Source organism: Sitophilus oryzae, unplaced genomic scaffold (assembly GCF_002938485.1).
Source record: "Sitophilus oryzae breed Bouriz unplaced genomic scaffold, Soryzae_2.0 scaffold_980_pilon_pilon, whole genome shotgun sequence".
Lineage (NCBI taxonomy): Eukaryota > Metazoa > Arthropoda > Insecta > Coleoptera > Curculionidae > Sitophilus > Sitophilus oryzae.
In genome coordinates this window covers 1,430,024-1,455,330 of record NW_022147617.1, presented here as the reverse complement: position 1 = coordinate 1,455,330, position 25,307 = coordinate 1,430,024, and the positions used below count along the sequence as shown (strand labels likewise).

Below are 25,307 nucleotides of genomic sequence, written 5' to 3'. Positions count from 1 at the left end.
GTGAATGCTGCTTCATTCAGAACCTCGCACTGCAAATTAGTAGAATAAACGAGTGGTTTCACTATACTTCAACAGTTTCAGATCATTCACAATGTAAGTTAAAACGCAAATAAAAATAAAAATCAATAGGAATATTCTTGCAACAGTTTGCGGCAGTCAGTTGTCAGTTGTATTCATAGAAAGTTTAATATTTAGTTTATATCAACATAATTTTTAATTTCAACCACATAATACTCTTTGATCGATAAACGGCAAAATGACATCTTCAAATCTTGAAGTTTAATTAGTGGAAAAAGTAAAAGTTTGTTAGCTTTTACATTAATCGAAGATTACCACTAATTTTGACGTTGTCACGCTTAAGCTTCATTCGAACCCGTAATTGCAATTAGTAGAATAAACATGGCTCTAATTACACTTTATAATTTAGTTTACGATCATTCACAATGTGTTAAAAACACAAATAAAAACTAAAAAATCACAGAATAGCTCTGCAAATAGTTTGCGGTAGTCAGTTGTCAGTTGTATTCATAGAAAAGCCTAATATTTAGTTTATAAAACAATATACTTTTAATTCTCTAACTATATACAATTTTGACGGATAAACGGCAAAATGACATTCTCCTCGCAAATCTTGAAGTTAATTAGTGGAAAAAGTGTGCTTGTTAGCTTTTACATTAATCGAAGATTACTACCACTAATTTGACGTTGTGAATGCTTAAGCTCCATTCAGAACCTCGCAATTCGCAATTAGTAGAATAAATGAGTGGTTTCAATTACACTTATAATTTAGTTTACGATCATTCACAATGTCTTAAAACACAAATAAAAAATAAAAAATCAATAGAATATTCTTGCAACAGTTTGCGTAGTCAGTTGTCGTTGTATCCATAGAAAAGCCTAATATTTAGTTTATAAAACAATATATCTCTTTAATTTCTAACTATATACAATTTCTCTTGACGGATAAAACGGCAAATGACATTCCTCGCAAATCTTGAAGTTTAATTAGTGGGAAAAGTAAAAGTTTGTTAGCTTTTTACATTAATCGAAGATTACCACTAATTTTGACGTTGTCAATGCTTAAGCTTCATTCGGAACCTCGTAATTCGCAATTAGTAGAATAAAATGAGTGGTTTCAATTACACTTTATAATTTATTTACGATCATCCGCCAATGTCTTAAAACACAAATAAAATAAAAATCAATAGAATATTCCTGCAACAGTTTATGTAGTCATTGTCAGTCATTCATAGAAAAGCCTAATATTTAGTTTATAAAACAATATACTTTAATTTCTAACTATATACAATTTCTTGACGGATAAAACGGCAAATGACATTCCTCGCAAATCTTGAAGTTTAATTAGTGGAAAAGTAAAGTTTGTTAGCTTTTACATTAATCGAAGATTACTACCACTAATTTGACGTTGTGAATGCTTAAGCTCATTCAGAACCTCGCAATTCGCAATTAGTAGAATGAGTGGTTTCAATTACACTTTATAATTTAGTTTACGATCATTCACAATGTCTAAAAACACAAAATAAAAAATAAAAATCACTGTGAATATTCTGCAACAGTTTGCGGTAGTCAGTTGTTAGTTGTATCCATAGAAAAAGCCTAATATTTAGTTTATAAAACAATATACTTTAATTTCTAACTATATACAATTTCTCTTGACGGATAAACGGCAAAATGACATTCCTCGCAAATCTTGAAGTTTAATTAGTGGAAAAAGTAAAGTTTGTTAGCTTTACATTAATCGAAGATTACTACTAATTAATTCCTTGACGTTGTCAATGCTTAAGCTTCATTCGAACCTCGTAATTCGCAATTAGTAGAATAAATGAGTGGTTTCAATTACACTTTATAATTTTAGCTTTTACGATCATTCACAATGTCTTTGGGTAAAACACAAATAAAAATAAAAATCAATAGAATATTCTTGCAACAGTTTGCGGTAGTCAGTTGTCAGTTGTATTCATAGAAAGCCTAATATTTAGTTTATAAAACAATATACTTTTAATTTCTAACTCTATACAATTTCTCTGACGGATAAAACGGCAAAATGACATTCTCGCAAATCTTGAAGTTTAATTATGGAAAAGTAAAAAGTTTGTTAGCTTTAAGATTAATCGAAGATTACTACTCACTAATTTTGACGTTGTCAATGCTTGCTTCATTCGAACCTCGTACCCGCAATTAGTAGAATAAATGAGTGGTTTCAATTACACTTATAATTTAGTTTACGATCATTCACAATGTCTTAAAACACAAATAAAAATAAAAAAATCAATAGAATATTCTTGCAACAGTTTGCGGTAGTCAGTTGTCAGTTGTATTCATAGAAAAAGCCTAATATTTAGTTTATAAAACAATATACCTTTAATTTCTAACTATATACAATTTCTCTTGATTTGGATAAAACGGCAAAATGAGATTCCTCGCAATCTTGGAAGTTTAATTAGTGGAAAAGTAAAGTTTGTTAGCTTTTACATTAATCGAAGATTACTACCACTAATTTTGACGTTGTCAATGCTTAAGCTTCATTCGAACCTCGTAATTCGCAATTAGTAGAATAAATGAGCAGGGTTTCACTACACTTTATAATTTAGCTTTACGATCATTCAATGTGTTAAAACGCAAATAAAAAAAATAAAAAATCAATAGAATATTCTTTGCAAACAGTTTGTAGTCAGTTGTCAGTTGTATTCATAGAAAAAGCCTAATATTTAGTTTATAAACAATATACTTTTAATTTCTAACTACATACAATTTCTCTTGACGGATAAAACGGCAAAATGACATTCCTCGCAATCTTGAAGTTTAATTACAGGGAAAGTAAAGTTTGTTAGCTTTACATTAATCGAAGATTACTACCACTAATTTTGACGTTGTCAATGCTTAAGCTTCATTCGAACCCCGTAATTCGCAATTAGTAGAATAAATGAGTGGTTTCAATTACACTTTATAATTTAGTTTACGATCATTCACAATGTGTTAAAAACACAATAAAAATAAAAAATCAATAGAATATTCTTGCAACAGTTTGCGGTAGTCAGTTGTCAGTTGTATTCAAGAAAAGCCTAATATTTAGTTTATAAAACAATATACTTTTAATTTCTAACTATATACACTTCTCTTGACGGATAAAAACGGCAAAATGCATCTCGCAAATCTTGAAGTTTAATTAGTGGAAAAAGTAAAAGTTTGTTAGCTTTTTACATTAATCGAAGATTACTACCACTAATTTTGACGTTGTGAATGCTTAAGCTTCATTCAGAACCTCGCAATTCGCAATTAGTAGAATAAATGAGTGGTTTCAATTACACTTTATAATTTAGTTTACGATCATTCACAATGTCTTAAAAACACAAATAAAAATAAAAAATCAATAGAATATTCTTGCAACAGTTTGCGGTAGTCAGTTGTCAGTTGTATCCATAGAAAAAGCCTAATATTTAGTTTATAAAACAATATACTTTTAATTTCTAACCATATACAATTTCTTGGATTGGATAAAACGGCAAAATGACATTCCTCGCAAATTCTGAAGTTTAATTATGAAAAAGTAAAGGTTTGTTAGCTTTTACATTAATCGAAGATTACTACCACTAATTTTGACGTTATGTCAATGCTTAAGCTTCATTCGGAACCTCGTAATTCGTAATTAGTAGAATAAATGAGTGGTTTCCAATTACACTTTTATAATTCTAGTTTACGATCATTCACAATGTCTTAAAACACAAATAAAATAAAAATCACAGAATATTCTTGGGCAACAGTTTGCGGTAGTCAGTTGTCAGTTGTATTCATAGAAAAAGCCTAATATTTAGTTTCTCTTATAAAACAATATACTTTTTAATTTCTAACTATATACAATTTCTCTTGACGGATAAACGGCAAAATGACATTCCTCGCAAAATCTTGAAGTTTAATTAGTGGAAAAGTAAAGTTTGTTAGCTTTTACATTAATCGAAGATTACTACCACTAATTTTGACGTTGTCAATGCTTAAGCTTCATTCAGAACTCCTCGCACTAAATTAGTAGAATAAATGAGGGTTTCCACTACCCTTTATAATTCTTAGTTTACGATCATTCACAATGTCTTAAAACACACAAATAAAAATAAAAATCAATAGAATATTCTTAAAACAGTTTCATGGTAGTCATTGTCATTGTATCCATAGAAAGCCTAATATTTAGTTTATAAAACAATATACCTTTTAATTTTCTAACTATATACAATTTCTTGACGGATAAAACGGCAAATGACATTCCTGCAAAATCTTAAAGTTTAATTAGCGGGAAAAGTAAAAGTTTGTTAGCTTTACATTAATCGAAAATTACTACCACTAATTTTGACGTTGTCAATGCTTAAGCTTCAATCGAACCTCGTAATTCGCAATTAGTAGAATAAACATGGTTTCCCACTACACTTTATAATTTAGTTTACGATCATTCACAATGTCTTAAAAACACAAATAAAAATAAAAATCAATAGAATATTCTTGCACAGTTTGCGGTAGTCAGTTGTCAGTTACTCATAGAAAGCCTAATATTTAGTTTATAAAACAATATACTTTTAATTTCTAACTATATACAATTTCTCTTGACGGATAAAAACGGCAAAATGACATTCGCAAATCTTGAAGTTTAATTAGTGGAAAGTGTAAAGTTTGTTAGCTTTTTTACATTAATCGAAGATTACTACCACTAATTTTGACGTTGTCAATGCTTAAGCTTCATTCGGAACCCTCGTAATTCGCAATTAGTAGAATAAATGAGTATTTCACTACACTTTATAATTTAGCTTACGATCATTCACAATGGTCTTAAAAACCAAAATAAAAAATCAATAGAATATTCTTGCAACAGTTTGCGGTAGTCATTGTCAGTTGTGTCTACAGAAAAGCCTAATATTTAGTTTATAAACAATATATTCTTTTAATTTCTAACTATATACAATTTCTCTTGACGGATAAAACGGCAAAACGACATTCCCGCAAATCTTGAAGTTTAATTAGTGGAAAAGTAAAAGTTTGTTAGCTTTTACATTAATTCCGAAGATTACTACCACTAATTTTGACGTTGTCAATGCTTAAGCTTCATTCGAACCTCGTAATTCGCAATTAGTAGAATAAATGAGTGGTTTCATCATACTTTATAATTTAGTTTACGATCATTCACAATGTCCTAAAAACAATAAATAAAAAATAAAAATCAATAGGAATATTCTGCAACAGTTTATGGTAGCGTCATTGTCAGTTGTATTCATAGAAAAAGCCTACGATAGAGACATAGACTATATATTTGATTTGAGCAGGAAGTTTAATTAGCGGGAAAAGTAAAAGTTTGTTAGCTTTTTACATTAATCGAAGATTACTACCACTAATTTCGACGTTGTCAATGCTTAAGCTTCATTCGAATCTCGTAATTGCAATTAGTAGAATAAATGAGTGGTTTCAATTACACTTTATAATTTAGTTTACGATCATTCACTATGTCTTAAAAATACAAATAAAAATAAAAATCAATAGAATATTCTTGCAACAGCTTGCGTAGCCAGTTGTCAGTTGTATCTACATAGAAAAAGCCTAATATTTAGTTTATAAAACAATATACTTTTAATTTCTAACTATATACAATTTCTCTTGACGGATAAAACGGCAAAATGACATTCCTCGCAAATCTAGAAGTTTAATTAGTGGAAAAGTAAAGTTTGTTAGCTTTTTACATTAATCGAAGATTACTACCACTAATTTTGACGTTGTGAATGCTTAAGCTTCATTCAGAACTCCTCGCAATCTGCAATTAGTAGAATAAATGAGTGGTTTCACTACACTTTATAATTTAGTTTACGATCATTCACAATGTCTTAAAAAACACAAATAAAAATAAAAATCAATAGAATATTCTTGCAACAGTTTCAGGTGTAGTCAGTTGTCATTGTATTCATAGAAAAGCCTAATATTTAGTTTATAAAACAATATACTTTTTAATTTCTAACTATATACAATTCTCTTGACGGGATAAAACGGCAAAATGACATTCTCGCAAATCTTGAAGTTTAATTAGTGGAAAAGTAAAAGTTTGTTAGCTTTTACATTAATCGAAGATTACTACCACTCAATTCTTGACGTTGTCAATGCTAGCTTCATTCGAACCTCGTAATTCGCAATTAGTAGAATAAATGAGTGGTTTCACTATTAATTTTATAATTTAGTTTACGATCATTCACAATGTCTTTAAAAACACAAAATAAAAATAAAATCAATAGAATATTTCTGCAACAGTTTATGGTAGTCAGTTGTCAGTTGTATCTATAGAAAAGCCTAATATTTAGTTTATAAACAATATACTTTTACCTCTAACTATATACAATTTTCCTTGACGGATAAAAACGGCAAAATGACATCTTCGCAATCTTAGTTTAATTAGTGGAAAAGTGTTTGTTAGCTTTTACATTAATCGAAGATTACTACCACTAATTTTGATGCCAGGAATGCTTAAGCTTCATTCAGAACCCTCGCAATTCGCAATTAGTAGAATAAATGAGTGGTTTCAATTACACTTTATAATTTAGTTTACGATCATTCACAATGTCTTAAAAACACACAAATAAAAATAAAAATCAATAGAATATTCTTGCAACAGTTTCAGGTAGTCAGTTGTCAGTTGTATCCATAGAAAAAGCCTAATATTTAGTTTATAAAACAATATACTTTAATTTCTAACTATATACAATTTCATTTGACGGATAAAACGGCAAAATGACATTCTCGCAAATCTTGAAGTTTAATTAGTGGAAAAGTAAAAGTTTGTTAGCTTTTTACATTAATCGAAGATTACTACCACTAATTTTGACGTTGCCACGCTTAAGCTTCATTCGAACCTCGTAATTCGCAATTAGTAGAATAAATGAGTGGTTTCAATTACACTTTATAATTCTAGTTTACGATCATTCACAATGTCTTAAAACACAAATAAAAAATAAAAAATCAATAGAATATCTGTAACAGTTTGCGGTATCAGTTGTCAGTTGTATTCAGAAAGCCTATTTAGTTTATAAAACAATATACTTTTAATTTCTAACCATATACAATTTCTCTTGACGGATAAAACGGCAAAATGACATTCCTCGCAATTCTAGTTTAATTAGTGGAAAAAGTAAAAGTTTGTTAGTTTTTTACATTAATCGAAGATTACTACTAATTAATTTTGACGTTGTCAATGCTTAAGCTCATTCGAACCTCGTACCCGCAATTAGTAGAATAAATGAGTGGTTTCACACTTTATAATTTAGTTTACGATCATTCACAATGTCTTAAAAACACAAATAAAATAAAAATCAATAGAATATTCTTGCACAGTTTGCGGTAGTCAGTTGTCAGTTGTATCCATAGAAAAAGCCTAATATTTAGTTTATAAAACACTTTAATTTCTAACTATATAATAATTTCATTTGATGGATAAACGGCAAAATGACATTCCTCGCAAATCTTGAAGTTTAATTAGTGGAAAAGTAAAAGTTTGTTAGCTTTTACATTAATCGAAGATTACTAACACTAATTTTGACGTTGTCAATGCTTAAGCTTCATTCGGAACCACGATCATTCACAATGAACACAATATGATTTAATAATATCAATTTAATTTGACGATAATGATATAATCTTGAAGTTTAATTAGTGGAAAGTAAAAGTTTGTTAGCTTTTTACATTAATCGAAGATTACTACTACACTAATTTTGGACGTTGTGAAATGCTTAAGCTTCATTCAGAACCTCGCAATTCGCAATTAGTATGAATAAAATGAGTGGTTTCCACTACACTTTTTTATAATTTAGTTTACGATCATTCACAATGTCTTAAAAACACAAATAAAAATAAAAAAATCAATAGAATATTCTGCAGTTTGCGGTGGTAGTCAGTTGTCAGTTGTGGTCTATAGAAAAAGCCTAATATTTAGTTTATAAAACAATATACTTTTAATTTCTAACTATATACAATTTCTCTTGACGGATAAAACGGCAAAATGACATTCCTCGCAAATCTTGAAGTTTAATTAGTGGAAAAAGTAAAAGTTTGTTAGCTTTTTACATTAATCGAAGATTACTACCACTAATTTTGACGTTGTGAATGCTTAAGCTTCATTCAGAACCTCGCAATTCGCAATTAGTAGAATAAATGAGTGGTTTCAATTACACTTTATAATTTAGCTTTACGATCATTCACAATGTCTTAAAACACAAATAAAAATAAAAATCAATAGAATATTCTGCAACAGTTTGCGGTAGTCAGTTGTCAGTTAAATCCATAGAAAAGCCTAATATTTAGTTTATAAAACAATATACTTTTTAATTTCTAACTATATACAATTTCATTTGACGGATAAAACGGCAAAATGACATTCTCGCAAATCTTGTGCCTAATTAGTGGAAAAAGTAAAGTTTGTTAGCTTTTTGGTTACATTAATCGAAGATTACCACTAATTTGACGTTGTCAATGCTTAAGTCATTCGAACCGTAATTCGCAATTAGTAGAATAAATGAGTGGTTTCAATTACACTTTATAATTTAGTTTACGATCATTCACAATGTGTTAAAAACACAAATAAAAATAAAAAATCAATAGAATATTCTTGCAACAGTTTGCGGTAGTCAGTTGTCAGTTGTATTCATAGAAAAGCCTAATATTTAGTTTATAAAACAATATACTTTTAATTTCTAACTATATACAATTTCTCTGATGGATAAAACGGCAAAATGACATTCTCGCAATCTTGAAGTTTAATTAGTGGAAAAAGTAAAAGTTTGTTAGCTTTTTACATTAATCGAAGATTACTACTCACTAATTTTGACGTTGTCAATGCTTAAGCTTCATTCGAACTCGTAATTCGCAATTAGTAGAATAAATGAGTGGTTTCAATTACACTTCTTATAATTTAGTTTACGATCATTCACAATGTCTTTAAAACACAACAAAAATAAAAATCATTGAAATATTCTTGCAACAGTTTGCGGTAGTCAGTTGTCAGTTGTACTCATAGAAAAAGCCTAATATTTAGTTTATGTTCATACTTTTTAATTTCTAACTATATACAATTTCTCTTGACGGATAAAACGGCAAAATGACATTCCTCGCAAATCTTGAAGTTTAATTAGTGGAAAAAGTAAAAGTTTGTTAGCTTTTTACATTAATCGAAGATTACTACCACTAATTTTGACGTTGTCAATGCTTAAGCTTCATTCGGAACCTCGTAATTCGCAATTAGTAGAATAAATGAGTGGTTTCAATTACACTTTATAATTTAGTTTACGATCATTCACAATGTCTTAAAAACACAAATAAAAATAAAAAATCAATAGAATATTCTTGCAACAGTTTGCGGTAGTCAGTTGTCAGTTGTATTCATAGAAAAAGCCTAATATTTAGTTTATAAAACAATATACTTTTAATTTCTAACTATATACAATTTCTCTTGACGGATAAAACGGCAAAATGACATTCCTCGCAATCTTGAAGCTTAATTAGTGGAAAAAAGTAAAAGTTTGTTAGCTTTACATTAATCGAAGATTACTACCACTAATTTTGACGTTGTGAATGCTTAAGTTTCATTCAGAACCCTCGCAATTCGCAATTAGTAGAATAAATGAGTGGTTTTAATTACACTTTATAATTTAGTTTACGATCATTCACAATGTCTTTAAAACACAAATAAAATAAAAAATCAATAGAATATTCCTTGCAACAGTTTGCGGTAGTCAGTTGTCAGTTGTATTCATAGAAAAGCCTAATATTTAGTTTATAAAACAATATACTTTTAATTTCTAACTATATACAATTCTTGGACGGATAAAACGAAAATGACATTCCTCGCAAATCTTGAGGTTTAATTAGTGGAAAAGTAAAAGTTTGTTAGCTTTTACATTAATCGAAGATTACCACTAATTTGATCGTTAATAATGCTTAAGCTTCATTCAGAACCTCGCACTGCAATTAGTAGAATAAAATGAGTATTTCCCAATTACACTTTATAATTTAGTTTACGATCATTCACAATGTCTTAAAACACAAATAAAATGCAAATCAATAGTATTCTTGCAACAGTTTGCGGTAGTCAGTCAGTTGTATCCATAGAAAGCCTAATATTTAGTTTATAAAACAATATACTTTTAATTTAACTATATACAATTTCTCTTGGACGGATAAAACGGCAAAATGACATTCCTCGCAAAATCTTGAAGTTTAATTAGTGGAAAAGTAAAAAGTTTGTTAGCTTTTACATTAATCGAAGATTACTACCACTAATTTTGACGTTGTCAATGCTAAGCTTCATTCGAACCTCGTAATTCGCAATTAGGTAGAATAAATGAGTGGTTTCACTACACTTTATAATTCTAGTTTGCGATCATTCAATACCGTCTTAAAACACAAATAAAATAAAAAAATCAATAGAATATTCTTGCAACAGTTTGCGGTAGTCAGTTGTCAGTTGTATTCATAGAAAAGCCCAATATTTAGTTTATAAAACAATATACTTTAATTTCTAACTATATACAATTTCTCTTGACGGATAAAAACGGCAAAATGACATTCTCCTCGCAAATCTTGAAGTTTAATTAGTGGAAAAGTAAAAGTTTGTTAGCTTTTACATTAATCGAAGATTACTACCACTAATTTTGACGTTACAATGCTTAAGCTTCATTCGAACCTCGTACTGCAATGGTGAATAAATGAGTGGTTTCACTACACTTATAATTTAGTTTACGATCATTCACAATGTCTTAAAAACACAAATAAAAAATAAAAAAATCAATAGAATATTCTTGCAACAGTTTGCGGTAGTCAGTTGTCAGTTGTATTCATAGAAAAGCCTAATATTTAGTTTATAAAACAATATATACTTTTAATTTCTAACTATATACAATTTCTCTTGACGGATAAAACGGCAAATGACATTCTCCTCGCAAATCTTGGTTTAATTAGTGGAAAAGTAAAAGTTTGTTAGCTTTTACATTAATTCCAAAGATTACTACCACTAATTTTGACGTTTCAGGAATGCTTGCTTCATTCAGAACCTCGCAATTCGCAATTAGTAGAATAAATGAGTGGTTTCACTACACTTTATAATTTAGTTTACGATCATTCACAATGTCTTAAAACACAAATAAAAATAAAAATCAATAGAATATTCTTGCAACAGTTTGCGGTAGTCAGTTGTCAGTTGTATCCAGAAAAGCCTAATATTTAGTTTATAAAACAATATACTTTAATTTCTAACTATATACAATTTCTCTTGACGGATAAACGGCAAAATGACATTCTCGTAAATCTTGAAGTTTAATTAGGAAAAAGCAAAGTTTGTTAGCTTTTTACATTAATCGAAGATTACTACCACTAATTTTGACGTTGTCAATGCTTAAGCTCATTCGAACCGTAATTCGTACTAGTAGAATAAATGAGTGGTTTCAATTACACTTTATAATTTAGTTTACGATCATTCACAATGTCTTTAAAACACAAAATAAAAATAAAAATCAATAGAATATTCTTGCAACAGTTTGCGGTAGTCAGTTGTCAGTTGTATCCATAGAAAAGCCTAATATTTAGTTTATAAAACAATATACTTTAATTTCTAACTATATACAATTTCTCTTGGACGGATAAACGGCAAAATGACATTCCTCGCAAATCTTGGAAGTTTAATTAGTGGAAAAGCAAAGGTTTGTTAGCTACACAATCAGAAGATTACTACCACTAATTTTGACGTTGTGAATGCTAAGCTTCATTCAGAACCTCGCAATTCGCAATTGCAGAATAAATGAGTGTTTCAATTACACTTTATAATTTAGTTTTACGATCATTCACAATGTCTAAAACACAAATAAAAATAAAATCAATAGAATATCTTGCAAATAGTTTGCGGTAGCCAGTTGTCAGTTGTATTCATAGAAAAGCCTAATATTTAGTTTATAAAACAATATACTTTTAATTTCTAACTATATACAATTTCTCTTGACGGATAAAACGGCAAAACAATATTCCTCGCAAATCTTGAAGTTTAATTAGTGGAAAAGTAAAAGTTTGTTAGCTTTTACATTAATCGAAGATTACTACCACTAATCTTTGACGTTGTGAATGCTTAAGCTTCATTCAGAACCTCGCACTGCAATTAGTAGAATAAAATGAGTGGTTTCCAATTAGCACTTTATAATTTAGTTTACGATCATTCACAATGTCTTAAAACACAAATAAAAAATAAAAATCAATAGAATATTCTTGCAACAGTTTGCGGTAGTAGTCAGTTGTCAGTTGTATCCATAGAAAAAGCCTATTTAGTTTATAAAACAATATACTTTAATTTCTAACTATATACACCTCTTGACGGATAAAACGGCAAAATGACATTCCTCGCAAAATCTTGAAGTTTAATTAGTGAAAGTAAAAGTCGGTTAGCTTTTTACATTAATCGAAGATTACTACCACTACTTGACGTTGTCAATGCTTTCGCTTCATTCGGAACCGTAATTCGCAATTAGTAGAATAAAATGAGTGGTTTCCAACACACTTATAATTTAGTTTACATCATCTACAATGTCTGCCACAAATAAAAAATGCACCACAATATTCTTGCAACAGTTTGCAGTAGTCAGTTGTCAGTTGTATCCATAGAAAAAGCCTAATATTTAGTTTATAAAACAATATACTTTAATTTCTAAACTATATACACTTCTCTTGACGGATAAAACGGCAAATGACATTCCTCGTAAATCTTGAAGTTTAATTAGTGGAAAAGTAAAGGTTTGTTAGCTTTTACATTAATCGAAGATTACTACTAACAATTTTGACGTTGTCACGCTTAAGCTTCATTCGAACCTCGTAATTCGCAATTAGTAGAATAAATGAGTGGTTTCCACTACACTTTATAATTTAGTTTACGATCATTCACAATGTCTTAAAACACAAATAAAAATAAAAATCAATAGAATATTCTTGCAACAGTTTGCGGTAGTCAGTTGTCAGTTGTATCTATGAAAGCCTAATATTTAGTTTATAAAACAATATACTTTAATTTCTAACTATATACAATTTCTCCTTGGACGGATAAAACGGCAAATGACATTCTCGCAAATCTTGAAGTTTAATTATGGAAAAAGCAAAGTTTGTTAGCTTTTTACATTAATCGAGATTACTACCAATTAATTTTGATTGCCAGAATGCCAAGCTTCATTCAGAACCCTCGCAATTCGCAATTAGTAGAATAAATGAGTGGTTTCCCAATTACACTTTATAATTCTTAGTTTTACGATCATTCACAATGTCTTAAAACACAAATAAAAAATAAAAATCAATAGAATATCGCAACAGTTTGCGGTGGTGAAGTCAGTTGTCAGTTGTATCCATAGAAAGCCTAATATTTAGCTTATAAACAATATACTTTTAATTTTAAATCATACAAATTCTCTTATCTGGATGTTCAAAACATTACTCCCAGCCACCAAAGGCGTCAGCCATTTAACCCAAAGATTACAATACCAATTTATCGCCGTCATGCTTAAAGTCAAACCCGCAAATAAATTATACTCTAACATACCTTATAATTTAGTTTACGATCATTCACAATGTCTTAAAACACAAATAAAAATAAAAATCAATAGAATATTCTCAAACAGTTTGCGGTAGTCAGTTGTCAGTTGTATCCATAGAAAAGCCTAATATTTAGTTTATAAAACAATATACTTTTAATTTCTAACTATACAATTTTCTCTTGGATTTGGATAAAACGGCAAATGACATTCCTCGCAAATCTTGGTTTAATTAGTGGAAAAGTAAAGGTTTGTTAGCTTTTTACATTAATCGAAGATTACTACCACTAATTTTGACGTTGTCAATGCTTAAGCTCATTCGAACCTCGTAATTCGTACCAGTAGAATAAATGAGTGGTTTCAATTACACTTTATAATTTAGTTTACATGATCATTCACAATGTCTTAAAAACACAAATAAAAAAATAAAAAATCAATAGAATATTCTTGCAACAGTTTGCGGTAGTCAGTTGTCAGTTGTATCCATAGAAAAGCCTAATATTTAGTTTATAAAACAATATACTTTAATTTCTAACTATATACAATTTCTTGACGGATAAAACGGCAAAATGACATTCTCGCAAATCTTGAAGCTTCAATTAGTGGAAAAGAAGATTTATCAATTTCACTAATTTTGACGTTGTCAAAGCTTAAGCTCATCTTCGAACCCTCGTAATTGCAATTAGTAGAATAAATGAGTGGTTTCAATTACACTTTATAATTTAGCTTACGATCATTCAATGTCTAAAGTTCACAAAACAAAAAATCAATAGAATATTCTTGCAACAGTTTCAGGTAGTCAGTTTGCCGGTTGTATCCATAGAAAAGCCTAATATTTAGCCGGTGTCAATATATTTTAATTTCTAACTATATACAATTTCCTCTTGGACGGATAAACGGCAAATGACATTCCTCGCAAATCTTGAAGTTTAATTAGTGGAAAAGTAAAAGTTTGCTAGCTTTTCAATCAAAGATTACTACCACTAATTTTGATGCCAGGAATGCTTAAGCTCATTCAGAACCTCGCAATTCGCAATTAGTAGAATAAAATGAGTGGTTTCAATTACACTTTTATAATTTAGTTTACGATCATTCACAATGTCTTAAAACAAATAAAAATAAAAAATCAATAGAATATTCTTGCAACAGTTTGCGGTAGTCATTGTCATTGTATCCATGAAAGCTCAATATTTAGCTTTATAAAACAATATACTTTAATTCTAACTATATACAATTTCTCTCTTGATTGATAAACGCGAAATGACATTCCTCGCAATCTTGAAGTTTAATTAGTGGGAAAGTAAAGGTTTGTTAGCTTTTACATTAATCGAAGATTACTACCACTAATTTTGACGTTGTCAATGCTTAAGCTTCATTCGAACCTCGTAACGCATTAGTAGAATAAATATGGTTTCAATTACATCTCTTTATAATTCTTAGTTTACGATCATTCACAATGTCTTAAAACACAACAAAATAAAAAAAAAAAAAAATCAATAGAATATTCTTTGCACAGTTTGTAGCCGCTGTCAGTTGTATTCATAGAAAAAGCCTAATATTTAGTTTATAAAACAATATACTTTTTAATTTCTAACTATATACAATTTCTCTTGACGGATAAAACGGCAAAATGACATTCCTCAAATCTTGGAAGCTAACAGCGGGAAAAGTAAAAGTTTGTTAGTCTTTTTACATTACCAAGATACCACTAATTTTGACGTTGTGAATGCTTAAGCTTCATTCACAGAACCTCGCACTGCAATTAGTAGAATAAATGAGTGGTTTCACTATTAATTTTTATAATTTAGTTTACGATCGTCTTAAAACACAAATAAAAATAAAATCAATAGAATATTCTTGTACAGCTTGCGGTAGTCAGTTGTCAGTTGTATCCATAGAAAAGCCTAATATTTAGTTTATAAAACAATATACTTTTAATTTAACTATATACAATTTCATTTGATTTGGATAAACGGCAAAATGACATTCCTCGCAATCTTGAAGTTTAATTAGTGGAAAAAGTAAAGTTTGTTAGCTTTTACATTAACAAAGATTACCACTAATTTTGACGTTGTCGTTTAAATACCTGAACCCTGTAATTCGCAATTAGTGGTAAATAACGAGTGGTTTCACTAATCTTTTATAATTTAGTCATGATCATTCAATGTCTTGAAGTTCACAAATAAAAAATAAAATCAATAGAATATTCTTTGCAAATATTTTGCGGTAGTCAGTTGTCAGTTGTATTCATAGAAAAAGCTTCCACATTTAGTTTTATAAAACAATATACTTTAATTTCTAACTATATACAATTTCTTGACGGATAAAACGGCAAAATGACATTCGTCGCAAATCTTGGAAGTTTAATTAGTGAAAAAGTAAAAGTTTGTTAGCTTTTACATTAATCGAAGATTACTACCACTAACTTTTGACGTTGTCACGCTTAAGCTTCCATTCAGAACCTCGCACTGCAATTAGTAAATAAAATGAGTGGTTTCCACTACACTTTTAGAGCAATTTAGTTTACAATCATTCGCCAAATGTCTTAAAAACACAAATAAAAATAAAAATCAATAGAATATTCTTGCAACAGTTTGCGGTAGTCAGTTGTCAGTTGTATCCATAGAAAGCTCAATATTTAGTTTATAAAACAATATACCTTTTAATTTCTAACCATATACAATTTCTCTTGACGGATAAACGGCAAAATGACATTCCTCAAATCTTGAAGTTTAATTAGTGGGAAAGCAAAAGTTTGTTAGCTTTTACATTAATCGAAGATTACTACCACTAATTTTGACGCTAGAATGCTGCTTCATTCAGAACCTCGCAATTCGCAATTAGTAGAATAAATGAGGGTTTCCAATTACACTTTATAATTTAGTTTACGATCATTCACAATGTCTTTAAAAAACACAAATAAAAAATAAAATCAATAGAATATTCTGCAGCTTATGAAGTCAAAGGCTGTCAGTTGTATCCAGAAAAGCCTAATATTTAGCTTCTGCAAACAATATACTTTAATTTCTAACTATATACAATTTCTCTTGACGGATAAAACGGCAAAATGACATTCCTAAATCTTGAAGTTTATCTAGGTGGAAAAGTAAAAGTTTGCGCTTTTTACATTAATCGAAGATTACTACCACTAATTTTGACGTTGTCAATGCTTGCTTCATTCGGAACCTCGTAATTCGCAATTAATAAATGAGTACTAATTACACTTTTATAATTTAGTTTACGATCATTCACAATGTCTTAAAACACAAATAAAAATAAAAATCAATAGAATATTCTTTGCACAGTTTGCGGTAGTCAGTTGTCAGTTGTATTCATAGAAAAGCCTAATATTTAGTTTATAAAACAATATACTTTTTAATTTCTAACTATATACAATTCTCTTGACGGATAAAACGGCAAAATGACATTCCTCGCAAATCTTGAAGTTTAATTAGTGGCGTAAAAGTTTGTTAGCTTTTTACATTAATCGAAGATTACTACCACTAATTTTGACGTTGTCAATGCTTGCTTCCATTCGAACCTCGTAATTCGCAATTAGTAGAATAAAATGAGTGGTTTCAATTACACTTTATAATTTAGTTTACGATCATTCAATGTCTTAAAAACACAAATAAAAGAAAAATCAATAGAATAGCCTCGCAACAGTTTGCGGTGTAGTCAGTTGTCAGTTGTATTCATAGAAAAAAGTTTCCAATATTTAGCTTATAAAACAATATACTTTTAATTTCTAACGGCATACAATTTCTCTTGACGATAAACGGCAAAATGACATTCGCAAATCTTGAAGTTTACTAGTGGAAAGTAAAGTTTGTTAGCTTTTACATTAATCGAAGATTACTACCGAATAATTCTTTTGACGTTGTCACGCTTAAGCCCATTCGAACCTCGTAATCGCATCAGTAGAATAAATGAGTGGTTTCAATTACACTTATAATTTAGTTTACGATCATTCACAATAACCAAAACACAAATAAAATAAAAATCAATAGACTATTCTTGCAACAGTTTGCGGTAGTCAGTTGTCAGTTGTATCCATAGAAAAGCCTAATATTTAGTTTATAAACAATATACTTTTAATTTCTCAACTATATACAATTCTCTTGACGGATAAAACGGCAAAATGACACTTCTGCAAATCTTGAAGTTTAATTATTAGTGGAAAAGTAAAAGTTTGTTAGCTTTTTACATTAATCGAAGATTACTACCACTCACTTTGGATTTGTGAATGCTTAAGTCATTCAGAACCTCGCAATGCAATTAGTAGAATAAATGAGTGGTTTCACTTCATTAATTTTATAATTAGCTTTACGATCATTCAAATGTCTTAAAACACAACAAAAATAAAAATCAATAGAATATTCTTTTGCAACAGTTTGCGGTAGTCAGTTGTCAGTTGTATCCATAGAAAGAGCCTACATTTAGTTTATAAAACAATATAATAATTTCTAACTCTATACAATTTCTCTGACGGATAAAACGGCAAAATGACATTCTCGCAAATCTTGAAGTTTAATTAGTGAAAAGTAAAGTTGTTAGCTTTTACATTAATCGAAGATTACTACTACTCAATTTTGACGTTGTCATGCTTTAAGCTTCATTCGGAACCCTCGCACTGCAATTAGTAGAATAAAATGAGTGGTTTCACTACACTTCATAATTCTAGTTTACGATCATTCACAATGTCTTAAAAACACAAAATAAAAATAAAAAATCAATAGAATATTCTTGCAACAGTTTGCGGTAGTCATTGTCAGTTGTATTCATAGAAAAAAGCCTAATATTTAGTTTATGTTCATACTTTTAATTTCTAACTATATACAATTTCTCTTGACGGATAAAACGGCAAAATGTCATTCCTCGCAATCTGAAGTTTAATTAGTGGAAAAGTAAAGTTTATTAGCTTTTACATTAATCGAAGATTACTACCACTAATTTTGACGTTGTCAATGCTTAAGCTTCATTCGAACCGTAATTCGCAATTAGTAATAAATGAGTGGTTTCAATCACTTACAATTTAGTTTACGATCATTCACAATGTCTTAAAAACACAAATAAAAATAAAAAATCAATAGAATATTCTTGCAACAGTTTGCGGTAGTCAGTTGTCAGTTGTATCCATAGAAAAAGCCTAATATTTAGTTTATAAAACAATATACTTTTAATTTCTAACTATATACAATTTCTCTTGACGGATAAAACGGCAAAATGACATTCCTCGCAAATCTTGAAGTTTAATTAGTGGAAAAAGTAAAAGTTTGTTAGCTTTTTACATTAATCGAAGATTACTACCACTAATTTTGACGTTGTCAATGCTAAAGCTTCATTCAGAACTTCGCGATTAGTGGAATAAATTAATGGTTTCAATTAGTGTTGAAGTTTGTTCCCTAAATTTCAATGTAAGCATTCAAAACGCCAAAATTAGTGCGAGGCATTTTCAATTAGTAGAAAAAGTTATCAAACTTTTAACTTTTCCACTAATTATACTTCAACATTTGCGAGAAATGTCATTTTGGGCTTTGATTATCTTCCGTCAAGCGAAATTGTGGTTAGAAATCAAAAGTTGATTGTTTTATAAGCTTAAAATATTCGGCTTTCTCTATGGATACAACTGACTAACGTAAGTTGTTGCGATATTCTATTTTATTAATAAGGATATTCTATTAATTTTAATTGTGTTTTTAGACATTGTGAATGATCGTAAACTAAAAAGTATAAAGTGTAATTGAAACCACTAATTTATTCCGCTAGTTGCGGGGTTCTGAAGGAAGATTACATTGCTATTAGAGAATTTATTCCACAAATTTCGATGTTCTGAATGAAGCTTAAAGATATTTATTTATTCAAGACTAAACTGAAACTTGTACACTACACAAAAACAAACGTGCCCTCGTCGATTAAAAGTAAACATATTAGTGCGCAACGAACAAAAATCGATAAGTACATTCCTAGAAAAAGGTCGACAGATAGTAGATCTAAATTATACCTATTATACGCAGGTGGAAAGTTTAAGTTTCAGTTTATTAAATTCAAACTTGAAAAAATTGTTTTTCATTGAAAACTTCCAACATTTTTCCATGTCATTCCAGGGAAATCATTACATCTCTACTTACCTTTGCGATATCTAGTTTTAAAGCTATTCCCTAAACAGAAAAGTAAATAATAAATGTGTTTATTCAGTATAAAATTTAAACTAGTTAGATCATAGCCCGTTGTAAGTTGTAAACATCACCTTAGTCATTCGAACGAGAACTATTTCATAATGTTTAATTTTACTGATTAACGTTTAAGGTCCTAAAACTGTTGATATTTAAGGTGCAGCGTTAGCACAAAGCTATAGGCGGAAAATACCATAGAAAACATGTAGTAAGCGACAGGAATAAAGTTCTAGCCACTATACGCATACGCATAGCCGAACGAAGTAATAATCCTCATTCAGTTTTTTCAGCGCCAGCTTTTATTTGAAATTCACAATGAATGTATGTTAGTGAAAGTTACAAAACATGCTAGTTTGGTTGGACCTGAAAATTTTTGTTTTTATCATGTAAGTAAATAACATTTAAATAAAGCGCCAGTTTTAATTGAAATTCTATCACAATCAATTTAATAAATAGTTATTTTTTACGCTAATTATTGTAGTCAATCATTTTACGTTCTGGCTTAGTCATGTCTAAATTAATTATATTAAAGATTTTTACTATGTATTTGTTTATACAGTATACCGTCCCAATAGTGGACAAGTGCGGTGAATCCTATATGTCCGTTATAATGGAGGTGTTCAGTATTTAGAGGATGTGAAAGGAAATCGTTAAAAAATATTTATTCAAAATTTTATATATACCGGGTGCGTCGAAAGTGGCTCACCCCTATAACTTTTTTATTTTTTCAGATAAGAAAACGAGATTTGGTATGTTAGTATATGACATAAATTAGAATTGATTGAAGTATTCGATTGTTTTTTGTCACTTCCTGTTTTACCGAAAATGACTACAACTTTTGATTTTTAAATAACACAAACGGTATTGTTTTTACTTTATTCGATAGAAAATGACACTCTAAATAGAATTACATATCATATGTCAACTTTTGACATTTTCGCATATTTATGGTTTATTTGAAATTGTAACATGCGGTTCATAACGACAATTTGACTCGGAATACCAAATGTGAATACCAAAATGCTTTTGCCAAATATGCTAATGTATGTAATACGATTTGGAAATCTTTTAACCAGCCAGGACAAGATACGAAAAACATTAGACAATCAAATCTATTTTTCCAAGGCTCCTTGATTAAAAATTAGCACTCTAGATTGAAATTTAAAATACAATTTTTTTAAACAAATATTTCAAAAGCTGGCATACATGATATGTTATTCTATTCAGAGTGTCATTTTCTATCGAATAATGTAAAAATATACTGAGAGTGCCATTTAAAATCTAAAGTTGTAGACATTTCCGATGAAACAGGAAGTAACCAAAAACAATTGAATACGTCAATCAACCTTATTTATGTCGTATACTAACATACCAAATCTCATCTTTTTTATCTGAAGAAATAAAAAAGTCATAGAGATGAACAACTTTTGAGACGCACCCGGTATATACATACAGCTCGACATACAGGATCCGGCAGTAGTGCGTCGGGCTTATGTATCTGCTAGAATAAAAAAATTTAAAGTAACAAAAGAGTTTTCTTTTGCAAAACTAAAGTATGCACTAGGATGTACTTCATGAAAATATTTTATCTTCTACATCAGGGTGGCTCAAAAAAGCGTGAGTGGATCGGGATGATATTTTTTAAATGGAACACCCTGTATTATTGCCATCTTATTATTTATATACTTATTGCATTTTTGGGGTCCTTTTAGATCATTTTACAAAATCCAAAGATATGAATAAATATATTTCGTTTTTTAATAAAAGCTGAGAAACATGTTTATAAATATTATTTATTTATTACTAAATGTTCTCCAATATTTATTTATTTATTTATATTAATATCTCTGAAACTATTTAAATATATTTACTCATATCTTAGGATTATGTAAAGTGATCAGAAAGGAATATAAAAGTGCAATAATATACAGGGTGTTCCATTTAAAAAAAGTCATTCCGATCCATTCACACTTTTTTGAGCAACCCTGTGAAGTTAAAATATTTTCCTGAAATACATCCTAATACATACTTAGGTTTGCACTTAAACAAAATTCCTAAGTTTTTAATTCTAGGAGCTACAGATGCCCGACGCACTATTGCCGGATCATGTATTTAATATGTATTTATATTGTTACCTTAACAAATATTCCACCAGCTGTTTTAAAGTGTTAAAAATAAGCACAACATTTATTTCCTTCAATTCTACGGAAAAGGTGACACGATCAGTTATCAAGAGCCGCTAAACGAAATATTTAAAAAAGTTATTGGTAATTGGCGAAGTGCGGAGAATGAATCGAATAAGTTTTTGTTGTTTTTGGTTATTATTACTAATTAAATTATGACTCATTGTTGTTTAATAAATTATACTCATAATAACTGTTTATTACAAAACCGAGTCTTGACTGACATAGGACTACATACATTATGACTACATAGGACGTAGTCACAACAAACACCGCACCAAACTAATTCTAGTAATAATGAAAACGAATTGATTTTCCCTTAGAACCGCGTCTTGGTTTTTTGATCTTATAAAAAATCAATCATATTATCACATTGCCTTGAATAAATCATCATTGAAATAAATCATTTGGAACCTTTGTTATTAAATAGAAAACGTAAAATATATATGGTATAATCTAGTATATTTTTTGAGAAAATTACGGAGTTATTTTTTATGCCGATATGTTAAATGTTGAAAAATAATGGGTAATCATCATCATCATCATCATACTCAGCTTATATAACCATTTCCATCTATCAAATCGAAAACAAATATCGAAATTACAAATATTTGTTTTCGTATGTTCATCCACTCATTGTCGTTCTTATAAAATCTGTGGACCTAATTTTAAATGTTATAATTTTTGCCGCGCAACTATAACGGTGCAAGCGCAAGCGCTACCAAAAATTGATGGAGTCCATTTTCTGGGAAGAGCGTTAACCTACACAAACATGGAGCGCAAAAGAGTGTCATTTACACCCAGCACAGCCATTTGAAAATTAATTATCATTATGGACAATATAGCTACAGACATGTAGTACAATTAAATAACATCAATATAATAAATTTGTACTGTTTTGAATGTAGATAAGATATATTTTAAACACATTATTTTGGGCTTATTTTTTTTATAATTTTGTTTTCATAATGGGTTATAGTAATAGACCGAGAGCTGGCTACATAAAAAACTTTATCATCGTTACATGGCTAATTTTTTGTGTGAAGTATCCTTTTGTGTAGCCATTGTGAAATAGTCAAGTCTGCCAGCGCGATCCTGGGGCTTAAAGCGGGGGCGGCTAATCGAAAGGGTGAAATTTTGACACTAAAAATATTATATGGTACACGAGTTATAATTGCCAAATAGCTTTTATTTATTATTAGGAAACGTGTAAAATTGTTGACAGACATTTTCCTTGTGGCTGAAATGACGGCAGACAACGCGAAAGAGGCATAGAATTTTGACAAAAGAAAATCATCGCATACATGCATGTCGGTTGGTGGAATGTCATGTTTATTGTTAATTAATTGAAAAAGCCGTATGCAAAAGGGCAGACAAAAAAATCGTTATTGAAATAATAAAAAAATATATTTATAATATAATCGTATATTATATGATTTATCTATACTTAAATGGATGAGGCGGCCAGCGTTCCCTGAAAAGCGCTAGAGTAATATCGCGCTGTTGATAACTGTCTGCAGCTGATTGAGCCACGATCTTTTTGTCTGCCCTTTTGCATACGGCTTTTAAAATAAATAAATATGACATTTCACCAATCGGCATGCAAATATGTCATAATTTTTTTCATTCTTCAAATTTAATTTTTTAAAATTTTTTTAAATTTCATGCCTCTTTCGCGTTATCTGTCGGCAATCGGTCTGTTTTAGCGACTAGAAAAATGTCTGCCAACAATTTTCCACGTTTCTTAATAATAAATAAAAGCTATTTTCGCAATTATAACTCATGTATCTTATAATATTTTTAGTGTCAAAATTTCACCTTTTCGATTGGCCGCCCCCGCTTTAAGCCCCGGGATCGCGCTGGCAGACATGACTATTTCATAATGGCTACACAAAAGGATACTTCACACAAAAAATTAGCCATGTAACGATGATAAGGTTTTTTTATGTAGCCAGCTCTTAGACTATAATGAGTTCCACGGAGTTCCGCTTTTAATTTAATAGAATTAAAATTACTAATGTACGTTGATACAGGTATAAAAAAATCAGCTTAACCAAATTTGCCCTTTTTGTGAAATAGCCCAGGGAGTCGCACTAATGTCTATACCAGTCCTGTAATATCAAGAAAGGATTTTTTTAGTTTTAAAAAGACAGATTTTCTAAATTATGAATTTCTAAGTTTATTACAAGCTTTTTTCATATATTATCGACAGTAGAAAAAAAATCAAATGGCTGTGCTGGATATAAATGAGACTTTTATGCGCTCCACGAAAGGTGCGAACTGCATCAATTTTCGGTAACGCTTGGACTACTCTAGTTGAATGGAAAAATTTGTAATATTTAAAATTAGCCCTACAAATGTAATAAGAAAAACAATATGGATATACATAGGAAAAAAATTATTCTAGATTTTTGTCAAGCTAAACATGTGCCGTGTAGCCGTATGGTTTTGCTGTATGGTGTAGCTTTCCTCACATATTTAGATATTCTCTTTGTAGCTGGGCCCATTGTTGGATATGCGGGCCCATGTTATCCATGCTAATTTCTTAATATCATGGTCCCATCTCATGTTTGGTCTCTTAATTCCTCTCTCTAGGTTTCTTAATTCCTCCTACCATGCTGTAATTTTTGTGGTCCGTCTGTTTTCCGTCCTTCTTGCCAGGTGTCCTGCCCATTCCCACTTCGGCGATTTGATTCTGTGGATGAAATCTGTTACCTGGGTAATCTTACCCACTCTATTCTTTTACGGTCTTTCTTGGTTATTCCCAGCATATTTCGTTCCATTGAGCGTTGTGCGACCTACACTTTCCTTATAATGTCCGTTTTAAGAGTCCAGATTTCGCATGTATAGGTTATGACTGTTTTCTTCTTTAGATAAAATGGCATTATAGATTTGAATATTATTGAGTTTCGTCCATAAGTACTCCATGCTAACTCAATTCTTCTGTTGATTTCTGATTATTTTTTTGTGTATTAGTTGTCCCAAACATATGTATTCTTCTACTATTTGCAGTTTTGTGTTATTTATTAGAATGCATTTTCTGTCTACTTGTTCGTTATACATTACTTTAGATTTTGCTAAATTCATTTTGAGACCTACTTTATTGCTAACTGTATTTAGTTCGTTAATTTGTGTGTGTAGTTCTTCAGGACTATTGGCTATTAGGACTATGTCATCAGCTTCAGAAAAATAAAAATAATATCTTCTTCTTCGTCGTCTCTTCATGTCTGAAGAATCGTGACATTATGGCTATGTTCAGCTGGTAATTTTGATCTACCTTCGGCGTTGGCGATCTTCCGCCTCTCGTAGATTTGATTGAAATGGATGACCTGTAATATTTGCTATTTGGTCAAGCCATC

At 29.8% G+C, this 25,307-nt stretch overlaps 1 protein-coding gene across 1 annotated transcript in view; it reads left to right on the top strand.

Moving 5' to 3' along the window:
- Positions 1-19,869: 19,869 nt before the first annotated feature.
- LOC115891293 (acyl-CoA Delta(11) desaturase-like) overlaps positions 19,870-25,307 on the top strand; it is a 65,862-nt gene continuing 60,424 nt past the window's right edge. Inside the window, exon 1 of the mRNA XM_030911739.1 lies at positions 19,870-20,151. The gene's annotated coding sequence lies outside the window, so the exon portion shown is untranslated. The remainder of the gene's footprint in view (positions 20,152-25,307) is intronic.